Raw genomic sequence first — 15,549 nt, 5'->3', positions numbered from 1 at the left:
TTTGGCTTACCAAAGACTTCTCTAGTGCCCCTTTATATACTATACAAGGTATGTATGTATGTTTACACACACAGAGGTCCATACCAATTAGAGGACTAAACATGTGCCAGGGACAGAACTACAAAGAGACAAAACAAGGGGAATGGTGCCATATGAAGATTAATTGAAGGAACTGAGAATGTTTAGCCTAGAGAAGAGAAGAGGGGCAGTAGCATGAAGGAGAGAGGGGGTTAATAACTCTATTTACATATTTATAGAATTATTATGTCAAGGAGAGATTAGATTTTTTGCCCTCAGCTGCCAGAGGGTAGAACTAGGAACAACAGGTAAAAGGCACAGGTCGGCGCAAGAATGGGAGACATCCAAAAGGGCCTCCTGACTGCATGATGGCTTGCTGCAGATGATGTACAAGGGATTCTTAATTCAAGGTGAGTCCTTCTAGCTGGCCTCTTGAGTCCCTTTCAATTATCAAGTAGCAAGAAGTTTTCAACAGCCTCTTAGGTTCCAGGGAAATGAGGATGGAAAGGAAAAACAAGGCCTGCCCTAAGGAGCTTACCCTCTTTCAGGGGAGACAACATGTATGCATAAACATAAATAATGTAGATACAAAATTAATACAAGGTAATTGGGGGGAGCAGGAACTAGAAGATGGAAGATCAGGAAAAGCCTCATGTAGGACATGGTATTTGAGCTAAATTTTGAAGGAAATTAAGGATTCTAAGAAACTGATGGAAAAAGGAGTACATTCTAGGTGTGGGTTCAGCTATGCAAAAGTTCTGACATGGATTCTCTGTGAATAATGTTGTAAACTAAAGGGGGCACTAGAGAAGTCTTTGGTAAGGAAAATGACTCAGTATTCTTTATTTACTTTTGCTAAACATCTACATAGCCTGGAATGTCATCAACGTCGTCATTTCTGAAAATGGTTTGAAGTATAAAAGTACATCTGAATATAGTTATAAAATTTACTCTTATTCAAATAAAACTACCATATAAGTTTTCCAAACAAGTAAGAGAATTGTAAATGCTTGAATAAAAAATCCTAAGGAAGTTTTGATTTTCAGAAAATGTTTATTAGCCCAAATACGTAAACTGTTCCAACCAGTTTTCTCCCTTCTTTTTGAATATAGAATGGGCTCCTTTGGGAAGCAGTGGAAACATTTTCACTTTAATCATTTAAAAATGCTAGTGAAATAGCAAGATGCTTTTGTCAGTGGAGCCCATCTCCCTAGTGCAAGAGGATGGACCTCATGGTCTGTTAGGTCTTTTGCATCTCTTGTTGCTATGAGTCTATGATTAATGAATATGTGGTATTGTTTTGCTTGCAGAGAGCATCTGCCGCTTCAACAGTCTTGATTTTAATTTATTGCTCTGTGGTACATTTACTTTTCTTTTCTTGAGTTTTAATGCCATATTTTGGTGCTTTTAAATAAGTGTCCCCGGTTTACATATCCACTGGATCATGGGAAGAGAATAATTTTTTAAAATCTGTTTTACCAACAAATGATATGCCTGTGTATTTTCAACTTTTATAGTATGTTTCATATGATTGCTACTGAAACCTTCTTTCCCTAGGACAGCTGTTCTACTATCGGTAAGAGAGAATGGTTGGCCCAGTCATGATTTCAATTCACTGCTTAGCATTTTATCTGGAATGAAAATTTCACTTGAATGGTTGGCAAACCCTATGCCCATTAATTTACCACAACGCACAAAAGGACATCAGAGGGCAGTAGGAAAAGGTCTGTTAAGCCTGCTGTGTTCTTCTCCTCTACCTCCCACACACTGAAAAAAAAATCTAGTTTCTGTTATGAGACAGAATTTTTTTTCTCCAAAGATGGCCTTCACACATGGATGGAACATAAAGTTTAGCCCATTGTTTTAGTGGTATGAACAACCAGGCTGTGTGTCCAACCCAGGACACCTTCATTAACCTTTAATATTTTTTCTCTAGGAATGGCTGGTCTTGCTGTTAAACATTACATAAACCTAACTAACAGAGAGTCACCTTACCTGACAGCATGCTGGGGGTTGGAGAAAAGGCTAGGTATATTTTTTTCCTCTGACACAATCCACTGTGAAATTGAGAGAAATGGAAAAAGATAGACATCGAAAGTTCATGTAAGTGTTTAAATTGGGCTCAAGCAGATAAAGTGGTATCAGAATAAGCTTTGCCATGTTTTCCTGTATTAATGTTGCTCAACTGTCAGTCCAATGGTAAATGTCAATGTATACACTTAGAATGATTCACTGAAAGAACTGATTTCCTATGTGTAGCTGGAAGACCACCCAGAAGGACTATGAGGAGGTGATAATCCTCAAGCTCATCGACAGAACGAGCCAGAGGTTGAGGCTGCATGTTCATTTCTGCCAAGTCTCAGGAAGGCCAATGGGACCATGAAGTCAAAGGTCATAGAGCTGTTTATGAAACTACTTGGCCTGATTCTACCCAATCTGCTGACCCATTTCTCTTGTCTTTCACCTTTAATGAGAAGAGAATGGGTGATACTACTGTTTCTCTAATAAGTCACATAGATAAATCTATGAACTAAAGGAATAACTTCAGGGACAACAAGATCAGAATAGACAGAAGTTTGCAAAATGGGACTTGGGAAGAGACACAAAAATATGCTAGCAGGTTGGTGGTTGGAGGAGAACAGATGGAAATTCACAGAGGGTAAAAGACAGTGTGAGATTTGATAACTTTTAGCCATTTGAATAATTATTATGAGGATTACTAACTCTTTTTTTGTGTGAGTCAATCAGGGTTAAGCGACTTGCTCAGGGTCACACAGCTTGTAAGTATCAACTGTCTAAGGCCAGACTTGAACTCAGGTACTCCTGACTCCAGGGCCAGTGATCTATCCAGTGTGCCACCTAGCTGCCCCATGACTGACTCTTTCATGTGGTGTAATGTCAGGTAAAGTGGGACTTTTTATTGTTGTTTGTTTTGGAGTGCTTCTCAGCACTAAGGCAATCAAGTGCCTTTGAATGAGTTTTACCTTTGTTTGTAGAAAGGCCCACATCCTTTTGCTAATTAGGTTATGAGAGGTGTGAAGCCCTCAAGAGGTATGAAGGCCTTGGGTCCTGAAAAAGGGTATATATACTCTGAGGGTAGCCATTAAGCTAGCACTCTCAGAACTGCAGGAGGAGAGGTTTTGCTTGGGCGCTCACTCATTGGAAGAGTGTTGGTGTGGAGACTCTGTGTAGCCATTAAGGAGCCCCCTGGCTTTGAAAACCCAGATGTTGGTGCTTCTGGTAACTATATATGTATAGCTTTGGTCAGACAGCTAGAAGTCTGTTTGTTGATTTGTGTTATTTGCTCTATTTATATTTTCTCTGTTTGTAATTTCTGTTTGTATTTGCTCTGAAGTTCAGGGTGCTGACTTTTTCCCCTGAACTAAGTGAATGATATATGTATGTATAATTAAAATGAGATTGTAAACCCCTTCAAGTTGCTTTCCTTAGAAAAGCAGATAAAAGAACCTGTGCTGCCAGCCCTCCTGTGTGCTAGTGTTATTGGCCTTACACAGCCACAGTAGCAGCAAGAAGAATTGTTACATGAGGGAAGAGGCATGTTTTAGAACAGGAGGTATCTAGATCAGACATGAGCTAAAAGATTATAAGGATGTAAAATATGATAATATATTATCATATATAAAATAACAAATACAATAGTATAATAATTATAAATTATAATTTAATGGTATGATTTAATAATGAAATAATTATCATATCATAATATAACTAAATATAAATATAATATCTTCTAAAAATATAATTTCATGAGCATATAAAATGTAAAATAATAAAAGACCACCAAATAGTGCATGACCTTTGGAATTATTAATCCAAAATCATTTAGGCAATTTACCTTTTGTTGTTATTTAGATAGAATTCTGCCTGCAATTTAGCACAATGATGGGGGTGGGAGTGAAGGACTAAAAACTTTGAACTTCCTCTAGGCTCTACATGATGATCTTGATCAAGTAATATACAAATATTCCTTATTTTCATCAACCATAAAGTTTTCTGCTCACCTACTCACCCCTACCACTATCACCACCACTTTTATTTAAAATCTATAGCAGCATGAATGGAAAAATACGTTTTGTGCCATGAAAGAATATAAACATTTTCTTTATTACATGTTGCATTATCTTTCCAGAATATGGAATATAATCATTTGTTTTGCCCATGGTGAAGAATTTAATAGGTTATTTCAGAAGGCAAGCAAAGAAAAAGTGTTTTCAAATGAAACTATAATCTATTTCTCAAGCTTACTACATGCAGTTTTAGAAGATCAGCAATATATTTAAAAGAACCAAGACCCTTCTGCAATATATGTTTGGTGCACATTGCTCTAGGAGGTAGGGAAATAGCAAGTATAGATAACAAAGATATATTCCTTATGGAGTGGATGGTTTATGAGAATGGTAAGACATATACTTGAGAATATGTAGTAAGTCTTCTAAAAAGAGGTAAGAAAGGGTCTTTGGGCCTGGGTTTTTTTAGGAAGATATTTCAAAATTCCTTGACATCTGCCATTTTCTCATTTCCTCTTATCTCTGATGAAGAATGGGCATTAACCTCCACAAGGCCAAATCTTTTACATAGAATTTACATACATGCATCCTTTCTCTTTCTCTCTTTGGGCAGATTGTTTCCACAAACTCTTTAAGTTTTCATTTGTTGTTTTCCATTGCTCACAAATAAGTCTAGTTCTCCTCAACTTAAAAAACAAATAAATAGCAAAAACAAGTGAACAAACAAAACCTATCAATTAATCTATCATTGTCTCGAGTTATCTCCTCACCTTATTAGCCAAATTCCTAGAAAAAGCTGGCTACTCTCGTTGCATCTTCTATACAGATGCCAAAGTGATACTCCTACAGTACAGATCTGACTATGTTACTCCCTGATTGAAAAGGTCTCTGCAGCTTGCTAGTAACTCCACATTCAAATATAAACTCTTCTGCTTGACATTTAAAACACTCACAATATGGTTTCCACCTACCTTCCCGTCTTAACCACTTTTCACTTTTATGTAAATTGCTCTTGCTGTTTCTTATGCATGCATGCCCATGCCTTTGAATTGGCTATCCCCCATTTCTACAAAGCACTCATCTCCTCTACCTCATAGAATTCCTAATTTCCACCAAAATCAAAAATAACTCTATATATGAGATTTTTCTTGATCTCCACAACAGCTACTACTTTCCCTTAAAAAATGACCTTGCATTTATTTTTGTATATGTTATATATATATATATGTAATATGTATATATATATATGTACACACATATATATGTATGTATATATGTATGTATGTATGTATGTGTGTGTGTATGTATGTATAATCATGCATTTGTAGTTGTCTCCTTAGAGAAGAAAGAATTTCACTTGGGTTTTGAAATATGGCTAATAATGGAAAGGGAGACATTCTGAAAAAGGGGAATAAGGCATGGAGGCCACAAATAGTAGAATGGTACAATGGTAGAGAATAGTCCAATTTGGTTTGTAGCATGCATCACACAGTAGTAGAACGGCATCAGATTGTCAAAGACCTTGAATGCAAGGCAAAGGTATTTTATGAAATAAAAGCCACTAACAACTTTGAGGAGTTCTGAAATAACTAGATCTGTACATAAGGACTACTAGTCTGGTATCAGTATTTAAGACAATCAATATGAAAGAGTAGAAATAGAGAGACTTGATAAATTATTCAATATCCATGGAAAAGGTAATAAAGACCTGTATTAGTGTGGCTGCAGTGGAAATAGAAAAATGTGCTGTATATAAGAAATATTATAGAGGTGTGATTGACAGGATACAATACCTAATTGGATGAGTAATTTGAAGAAAAAGGGAAAGATAATACTAAGTCTTCCAACATGACAAAAATAGAGGGTAAAATATTAAAATAATAACTTTGGAGCATGTTGATCTTGAGGTTCCAGTGGGATACCTAAGTAGAGATGTCTTGTATACAAATTTGGGTTGAATTCTGGAGCTCCAAATTAAAAGACTATAGATATAATATTTGGTGAACCAACACCATAAAATGTGATGTAAAGATGGTAGAGTTACAGAGACTGAGAAATTGTGCCATTAGGAATTTATAGGGGGCATTGATATGAATGCTAAAATCCCCAGGGTTGACAGCAGGGATAGAGTAGAGAGAAGTGTGCCAAATCAAGCTCTACAGCCCTACTCAGACATGAGAAGATAACAACAAAAAGGATGAGACAGTATCTCTTATGGACTTCAAGAGAAAAATCTGACTGAAGGATACAAGCTGTGGAATAGTCTGAGACTGTCAAAAATGACCAAGATGCATGGGAACTCTTCAACTCTTCATTCTGGTTCTGTGACTTGAAGTGAATGGAAGAAATAACTGCTAAGAAAGAGAATGCAAGGGGAGGGGTGTGGCCTCGGAGGAATTTCAGTCTCAATTAATTAAACAACTCTGCTGAGCAGATCCCTAGGTGCTGGAAGAGATGTAAAATTTAGATAAGACTTGGCAACTGCATTTAACGATCTTAAAATCTTGAAGGGACAAGAGACATATAGAGAAATAATAGACAATAATAAGCAGTAGCATATAATAAATACCTTAGTGAGTGTTCTTAAATGAAGTGTTATAGCATGTCTGGGAAGATTCCAGTTTTCATCGAACAGGGGTCAGAGAAGGCTTCATAAAGAAGGTAGCTTTTGAAGTGTACGTGAGAGAATGGGTAGGCATTTAACAGATGGACAGAAGGAAGGTTTATTCCCCATATATAATGATCAAGTTGAAGACACTAGTGGGTAAAACTCTTCTGGGACAACACAGAGCAAAACTAAGTATCTACTCTTCTCTTCTATAAGGTTCTAGAGTACAAAAGATCTTGTGCCATTTACAGATGCTAAACCAGTGCTGGGGAACCTTCCCTAAACACTGATACAATTGTCTATGTTGCATTTAGAATTAATGCACATGATGCGCAGCATGGAAAGCAAGATAAATGATTTCAGACAGGATAGTTGCCACTTAGTTATTTAAGACAGTTTCAATAAGTAGTCTTATTCAAAGGATCTGCGAATATTTACCGTTTTCTTTTGGTCAGTGTAGATAGTAGGCTATCTACACTTTCTTGTGCTAAGCAGTTATTACCCTTTTGCTCCCAGAGGGATTCTGCAGAGAATCCAAACATCAACATGCTGGTTCATTTGTGACTAAGCGTGATAAAAAAATCAACAATATACAGCAGACGAAGAACTCTGGTTCCTTAGTCACAGGATCTGGTTTTGATTTGAAGACTGCTGCTTACTCTCCTATTAACTTTAGACAGGTAACTTAATCTCCCAGGGACTCAGTTCTCTAATCTGTAAAGTGAAGGTGTTGGACTAGATCAGAGGCATCACATTCACTGTAGGGAACATTGAGTATGGCCTGAACCAGATTAAAATGAAATAGCTACAAATTAAAGAAAAAATACAATAAAATAGATAATGACCTCTTCCCAGTTTAAACCCATGATCCCATGAGCCAACAAAGTTCCAAACATTCTAGGGGACAGAAAATCACTCATTTCAGCTGGATCATAGCCACATCAAGGGAAATAATATGACATAAAGCTAAACACACTTCAATAAAGCAAAGGGGAAGAAGACTGTTGGTGGAAAAATAAGAATGTGGGAGAGTTTGTTAAGAATTAAAGAAAAACAATTGACTAGAGGGGAGTTAGTCTCCAAGTAAGAAGATTATAAAACTGTACCTAGCTAACCTGGATGGATTCAAGTCCCCTAGCTCAGATTAATTACACTTTCCGGTACTAAAAAATTAGTGGGAAATACAACCTTGAATACTAAAAGAACTGGCATATATGCTTGCCGAGCTACTGTTCGTGATATTTGAAAGACCATCAAGAATAGGAGAGGTAATACAGGACAGACATAAGGAAATTATCTCATTTTAAAAAAAGTAAAATAGAAGAATCTTTAAGTCGGTTGATGGGCTTGAATTTAGTTCCTGTAAAAATTCTAAAATAAATCACTAAGGTGATTTTTACAGGCATCTAGAAAAAGAAGTGTTCGATACAAAGAGACAGTATAGCTAAGTCAAGATTGTCATGGCAAATGAAAATTCATTTCATTTTTTGAAATTTACTAAACTAGTAGATAAAAGAAATGTTATGGATTACCAAGATTTTAGTAGAGTCTTTGAAAAATTATATCATACTGTTCTTATGGAGAAAATGAAAAGATTCATACTATACAATGATGCACTTAAATGACTTTGGGATTAGTTGAATGACTAGAATATGAGTATTTCATTTTTCAATAACAGCTTGAACATAGGATAGCTTTGTCTGGAGGCAGGAGGTTTCCATGCCCTGTGCCATTTTTATCATTGATTTGCATAAAGGTGCAGTTGGCACACTTACCAGATTTGCAGATGACACAAAATTGGGAAGAAAAGCTAACACAATGGAACACTATATTCTAAACAGCTTTAACAGAGTAATGCAGCAATTTTCAAAGTGATCTGAGGATACCCTGGTATCCCTGAGATCCATTCAAGGGGTTCAGTCACTGAGGACAAATTATTTTGATCATAATATTAAGACATTTTAAATTTTGAATGCAGTAAATTTGGAGGGATATTACTGACATAAATAAAAGCTCTTCAAAGTGTATATATATATATATATATATATGCATGTATGCATGTGTATATGTATGTATGTGTATATATAGTACATATGCATATATGTGTGTGCATACATATATACATATACACACATATACATATACACACAGATATATACATATATACACAACACATATAAGTGTGTATATATATACATATATGTATATATGTGTGTGTGTGTGTGTGTGTGTGTGTGTGTATACACATGTAATCCTGAGATCAAAAAAGCTTCAGAACCACTGAGTGAGAGCAGGTACCTGAATTTGGAGTTCTATGTTCATTTTTGCATGCTATAGCTTAAGAATAATTCTGACAAAGTAAAGAACAACCATCACAGTGGTATCATCTATATATATGAAAGTTGTATCATGTATATATATGAAACTGTTATATTTCTCCCAACAGCCTTAATTATAGCTTTTGATTTGTCCACACTGGTATTTCATATGAAGTACTCTGCATATAAGTTAAATAAAGAAGGTGGCAACATAAGGTGGCCTCATATTCATTTCCTGATATTAAAGCAATCAGTTGTTCTATGTTTGGTTGTAACTGCTACTTCTTGACTTGCATACGGGTTCCTCAGGAGACAAATAAGATGATCTGGCATTCTTATCTCTTTGAGGATTTTCCACATTTTGGTGTGATCCACACGTTCAAAGGCTTTAGAGTAGTCAATGAAGCAGAAGTAGATGTTTTTCTGGAACTCTCTTGCTTTCTCCATAATCCAGCAATTGTTGGCAATTTGGTCTCTAGTTTCTCAGCCTCTTCAAAACGCAATTTTCACTTCTGATAATTCTTGGTTTACATATTGCTGAAGCATAGCTTTTGGAATATTGAGCACAACCTTGCTAGCCTGTGAAATGAGCAAAATTGGTAATTTGAATATTTTTGGCATTGGTCTTCTTTAGGGTTGGGATGTAAGCTGATCTTTTCCAATCTAGTAGCCATTGTTGAATTTTCCAAATTTGCTGATTTATCGAGTGTAGCACTTTAACAGTATCATCTTATAGGGTTTTAAATAGCTCAGAAAAATTCCATCAATCCCGCTAGCCTTCACCTGATTTTTTTCTCCAGGATATCTGCCTCTAGATCAGTAACCACGCAATCGTAGTTATCAGTGATGTTAAGATCTTTCTTACATGGCTGTGTATATTTTTGCCACCTCTTCTTATTCTTTTCTACTTCTGTTGAGTTCCTACCATGTTTCTCTTTTATCATGCTTATTTTTGCATGCTCCCTTGATACCTCTAATATTCTTGAAGAGATCTCTTATCTCTCGTATTCTATTGTATCTTTCTATATTTGTGTTGCTCTTTTAAGAAAACCTTATTTTTCCTTGCTATTCTCTGGAATTCTGGATTCGATTGGGTACATATTTCTTTTTCTCCTTTTCTTTCCACTTTTCTTCTTTTTTCAACTATTTATCAAGCCTCATTAGATAGCCATTTTGCTTTCCTGTGCTTCTTTTTCTTTGTGAATTTTTTGTGGTTCTTTTTCTTGTTGTTTTCTAAATAATATTGGAAACCAACCTCTTTCCATAGTTCTTCAGGCACTCGGTCTACCAGATCTACTCCCTTAACTCCATCCATCATTTCTACTTCATATTCACAAGGGATGTTATTTAGGTAATCTTTATTTGGTCGGATGGTTTTCCTAACTTTCTTCAATTTAAGTCTAAATTTTGCAATAAGAAGCTTATCATCTGAGATATGCAAGCTCCTCTGCTGTGACAAGGCAGTGATCCAGAAGCGGACCTGCCATGGTAGGAATTTTTATTTCGTGACAGGGATGCTGGTATTGACACAGAGAGGTTTGATGATGAACTTCAACTGAATGCAACACAAGCTTGTTTCTGCAACAGACAAGATCTCTTTACAATGTGATAACTAGAAATCCAGTTATCTATCATAGCGACGAATAATGCAGTGCAGGAAAAGAACTTTCAAATAAATGCTGCAAAGAAATTACAGGGGTGAACTACAATCCTAGAAGCTCTACTGGAATGCATGTCAACTGGAATGAACATCGGTGGGTACCTTGGCCATGAGGAAGTTATGACAAAAAAGTCACTTTAGTTATACCAAATAGGCCCTCACTAAGAGATATTATTGACTCCCAAACTCATAACTCCATCTTTTAAAATTGCTGATGAGTTGAGTTATCTAAAATTCACCTTCACCTTAAATTTTTGGTTAAAAAGATCGTAATACCAAGCAATGGCTAGAGCAGAAGAGAGGAGAAAAGAAGAGGCAAACAAATAAAATAGACATATATTTTATGGATCCAGAGAGAGTTGGAGCCATACAATATCAGTACTGGGGAGAAACAATTATGTAGGTAATTAAATCCATTTTTTTGCTTTTCCAAATGGATTTGTTTATTTGAAAATTATTCATGGCTACCTCTGCTATCTAGTGCATAATTTAGAAAATACAGTGATGTTGTATCGTGGTAAGCGCATTAGATTACTTACCAGTAGACTTGGAATCTCAGACTATTCCCTTTGTAGCCAGAGGAAAGTCACTTCACATCTCCACATATCAGTATCCTCATCTTTAAAATGAGGTGGTTCATTTAGATGATTACTAAGGTCTCTTTCAACTTTAAATCCATTTAAAGTATTTCCATTAGGCAAAGCCTGCAGCCCACAAAATGGAGGCCCTAAGCAAGTATTCTCTGGGTTCAAGCTACTCTGTGGATCTTCATTTACTCTAACCAAGGATGGGGAGCCTACAGCCCTGAGGCCGCATGTGGCCCTTTAGGTCCTCAAGTGGGGCCCTTTGACTGAACCCAAACATTACAGAACAAATCACCTTAAAAACAGGATTTGTTCCATAAAACTTGGACTCAGTCAAAAGGCCACACCCAAGGACTTAGAAGGCCATAGCTTCACCACCCCTGCATCTAAACCACAGCCCCCATTACTGTGTTTGCCAATAATAGGAGGACACAATTCAAAGGGAAGGAATTTAATTAAACAGCCTAACCAAAAAAAAAAAAATTATTACACTATTTTATGCTTCTTAAGCCTTGGGCACACTGTCCCTCAAATGTATACATCCTAAGGAGAAGGGTTTGTCTGTTTCTCCCAGACTTGGTTAGAATGAGTGTTTCTTCTCTTTATAAAAGATGATAAACTTGTTGGAACACAGAGCATTCCCAACAATTAGAGTTTTCAGGCTTCATTCTGCTTTTTTTCTTTTAACATTTTCTTCTTGCTGACAAAAGGTCAGGTTAATTACTCTAATTTGGAGTTGGAAAATCTTTATGGCTCCTTGCAGTCATGAATTTCTGAGCTACTCCCAGTCAGCATATCTGTTTAGAGCCCACCTTTCCCAGTGAACAACTGAAGAATCTCCAGGCTCTGTAGCCCTCAGGTTTCTCAACCCTAAAACACTTTTTCTCTCACATGAAAATGAATGGGAGGGAGAAAGTGCACAAGAATACAATAGGGAATTGCAAGCCATTATCTACTTTCCTTGGCTGCATCCATAGCTTTATTTTGTTCATACAACTAACAAAATACTTCCAGGCTTTGAGCCAATCAATCAGACATACACTAAACATTTTTAGGTGTTTACTATGTTCCAACCACTGTGCTAAGAACTGGGATTACAAAAAGAAGGTAAAAGATGATCCTTATTCTTAAGGAGCTCACAGTCTAATGAGCGAGACAACAGTCAAGCAACTATGTACAAACAAGTAATGTTCAGCATAAATGGGAAATAATCAAAAGGCAAGGCATACGAATACGCAAAGATGTAAACTTTATGGTTCAGCCATTTTTCAGTCATGTCCGACTCTTTGTGATCCCATCTTGGGGTTTTCTTGGCAAAAATACTGGAGTGGTTTGCCATTTCCTTCTGCACTTCATTTTACTAAGGAGGAACTGAGGCAAACAGGGTTAGGTGACTTTCCCTGGGCCACATAAGTGTCTGAGGCTAGATTTGAATTCAGGAAGATGAGTCTATCCTGACTTTAGGCTCCACACTCTACTCCATCACCTAGCTGCCCAACGTAAAACGTGTTCTCCTCATATTAGGTGCATGGGTAATATGCCCCACCTGGAGGCAGGAAAACCTGAGTTCAAATTCAGTCTCAGACACTTACTAGCTATCTGACCCTGGGCAAGTTTCTTAATCCTGTTTGCTTCAGTTTCCTTATTTGTAAAATGAGCTGGAGAAGGAAGTAGCAAAGCACTCTGTTATATTTGCCAAGAAAACTGCAAATGGGGTCATGAAGCATTGGACATGAAACAACCAAACAAAATCATCCTCACATTAAGGTTATGTGGCCCTCTAAACCTAGACTTTCTGTGTACAAAAGTACATGGTTTCAAAGTTTGTGTTTTTTGTTTTCCCCTCCATCTTTGGAGTGCATGGCTCATACATTCCAGATAACAAACTTCCTGGAGGGGGAAAATGAAAGAAGTTTTACTTTACTTTCTTTTCACAATTCTATTTCTGAATTACTCTCAACAGCTTTGAAGAGGCAGGGGAGCAGGAGTCAGGTATCCTTAGAGAGCAAGCCATACACATTTCCCCACCCACACACATAGCCCTTTAAGCTCCTAAACAAATGTTCTAAATCACCCTTAAGTTGGTACACTGTATTGTAGTCAGGTGCATTGAATCAATTTTGCAGGCTCACTTTTTTTTCCTCCTTTCTCATTCCTGGCAGGACTCCCAAGAAAACTCTAAACAAAGTCCTTGAAAAACTCATTTCCCAAAGGCCTTAGAAAATCTACAATACTTCCAACACTCAGCTATTCACTCAGTATTTTTTCCCTCTACAACTGAGTCAGAGCTAGGCCACAAATAGAAAAATCAAGAAGAAAATGGGGGCAAAGGTAAATGTGCGTAGCACTGTACTATGTCAGCATTCTTGTATTTGCTAATCAAGGACATGTTAAATTAGAGGATCATAGTTCTAGAGTTCGAAGTGATCTCAGAGGCCATTTAGTTCAATTCCCCTCTTTTAGAGTCAGAAAACAGAAGTATGAGAAGATTAATATTGTATAGGCAATAAAGGACAAAAGGAAGGCTTTCAACACAAATCCTCTCACTCCAGAGCCTTCCATTGTGTCACAGTGCATTTGAGGAAATATAAAAGAAATGTAAATATACAAGTGCATTGTTAGAAAACCCAAGAAGAGATTCTATATCACAAAATCTCTTGCTAATGCAGAACACCCAGAACCTTGTGGGAGCTCTGTTTTGTAAATTCAGTTGTGATAATAATATTTATAATATGAATGTTAGGTAGCCACATTTGGCTCCAAGGAGTACCTTATCAGAAATTGGTAGTATCACTATGTGGAAACAATTCCCTTGAGGCTCCACTTCTGAATCCCTTGACGTTTTCCAGAGTAGCACAGAAGCTTCCTCACTCTGGAAGTTCACTCCACTCCTGAATTTCACACACTGAAAGTACTGTCTGCCCTAGTGCCCTCTTCTGGTTGGCTACTTTGTCCTAGAACCTTGATTTTAAGGAAAATGCACAGGCCAGCCATGTCTTAATTTTTCTGTATGCTCCCCTCCTCACTTTCCTGACTTTCTCTATCATGCCTCTGCCTGGGTCCCATCACTACAGATCCCTGACCCCACTTTTTAGCTTCCTTCTATAAGATTAGATCCCATATGAAGAGAGAAGGATCCCATAAGGAGAGGGTATTCCCCTATATGTAGCGCAATGGGCTGTCCTTATAGATAGACAACATCAGTTTCTGGTTTCAGAGACCTGTGCTTCTGGATGGTTTGGAAAGCCCTGCTTGGTCCTGAGCATGATGGCTAAGACTAGGCCCCATCTTCAGCAGGAATTTTTTGTCTCATCTCCTGTTGTGGTTCAGGCCCAGCTTTCCTAGGTTCTAAGTTTGGGAAGGACTTCCTGGAGGCTTATTCTGGTCCTGGTTTCCATGATGCTGCTCCAGCTATCATTCCTGCCTCAGTTCTATGGCTACATTATGCTGAGTGAAGTTTGGGGCTTCTCTCCTTTGGGGATAAAGGACCACCTTCATAATAGTCTCCTGCTGTGTTTTACATTGGATCTTCCAATACCCCGTTTCATTTCCAGGGCTTCTAAAGGCTTCTTATGGCCATTTTGTGCAATTCTGAACTGGACTGAGGAATTTCTAGCTGATTCTCATTCTCTCTCTCCTTTCTGATACATTTTTGGAGTTTACTGCTATGTTTGTGAGGGAATCTGGTCCCCTCTAGGTCCTGACACACCATCATTTTAGTTCAGGCCCAGCTTTCCCAGGTTCTAAGTTTGGGAAGGACTTCCTGGAGGCTTATTCTGGTTCTGGTTTTCACGATGCTGCTCCAGGTATCATTCCTGCCTCAGCTCTACGGCTATAGTATGCTGTGTGACGTTTGGGACTTCTCTCCTTTGGGGATCAAGGACCACCTTCAGAATTGTCTGCTGCTATGTTTTACATTGGATCTTCCACCACCCTGTTTCTTTTCCAGGGCTTCTAAAGGCTTCTTACAGCCATCTTGTGCAGTTCTGGACCGTACTGAGGAATTTCTAGTTGATTCTCATTCTCTCTCTCTCCCTCTCTCTCTCTCTCTCCTTTCTGATACATTTTTGGAGTTTACTGCTATGTTTGTGAGGGAATCTGGTCTCATCTAGGTCCTGACATACTGTCATTTAGAAATCTTCAAGTGTTTTTCATTTTTATAAGTTAGGGTTCATTGGGCATGATAAATATCCCATACTATTTTTCTTAGAAAACTGCAAAGATGTATGTGAACAAGATCAAAGAAAATTAGATGGATTTGGAACTTATATAAGGACTACACTGAAAGAATTTTTATTAATAACTCAATTTTAAGTAGGAAAATATTTTCTAA

General features: G+C 37.4%; 1 pseudogene; it reads right to left on the bottom strand.

Moving 5' to 3' along the window:
• Window positions 1-15,549, bottom strand: part of LOC118829923 — a 123,154-nt pseudogene that overhangs the window by 47,160 nt on the left and 60,445 nt on the right.

The sequence above is a fragment of the Trichosurus vulpecula genome, chromosome 8 (genome assembly GCF_011100635.1).
Source record: "Trichosurus vulpecula isolate mTriVul1 chromosome 8, mTriVul1.pri, whole genome shotgun sequence".
NCBI classification, from domain to species: domain Eukaryota; kingdom Metazoa; phylum Chordata; class Mammalia; order Diprotodontia; family Phalangeridae; genus Trichosurus; species Trichosurus vulpecula.
Note: the sequence above shows the minus strand (reverse complement) of the source record. Positions and strands in the feature narration are given on the sequence as shown.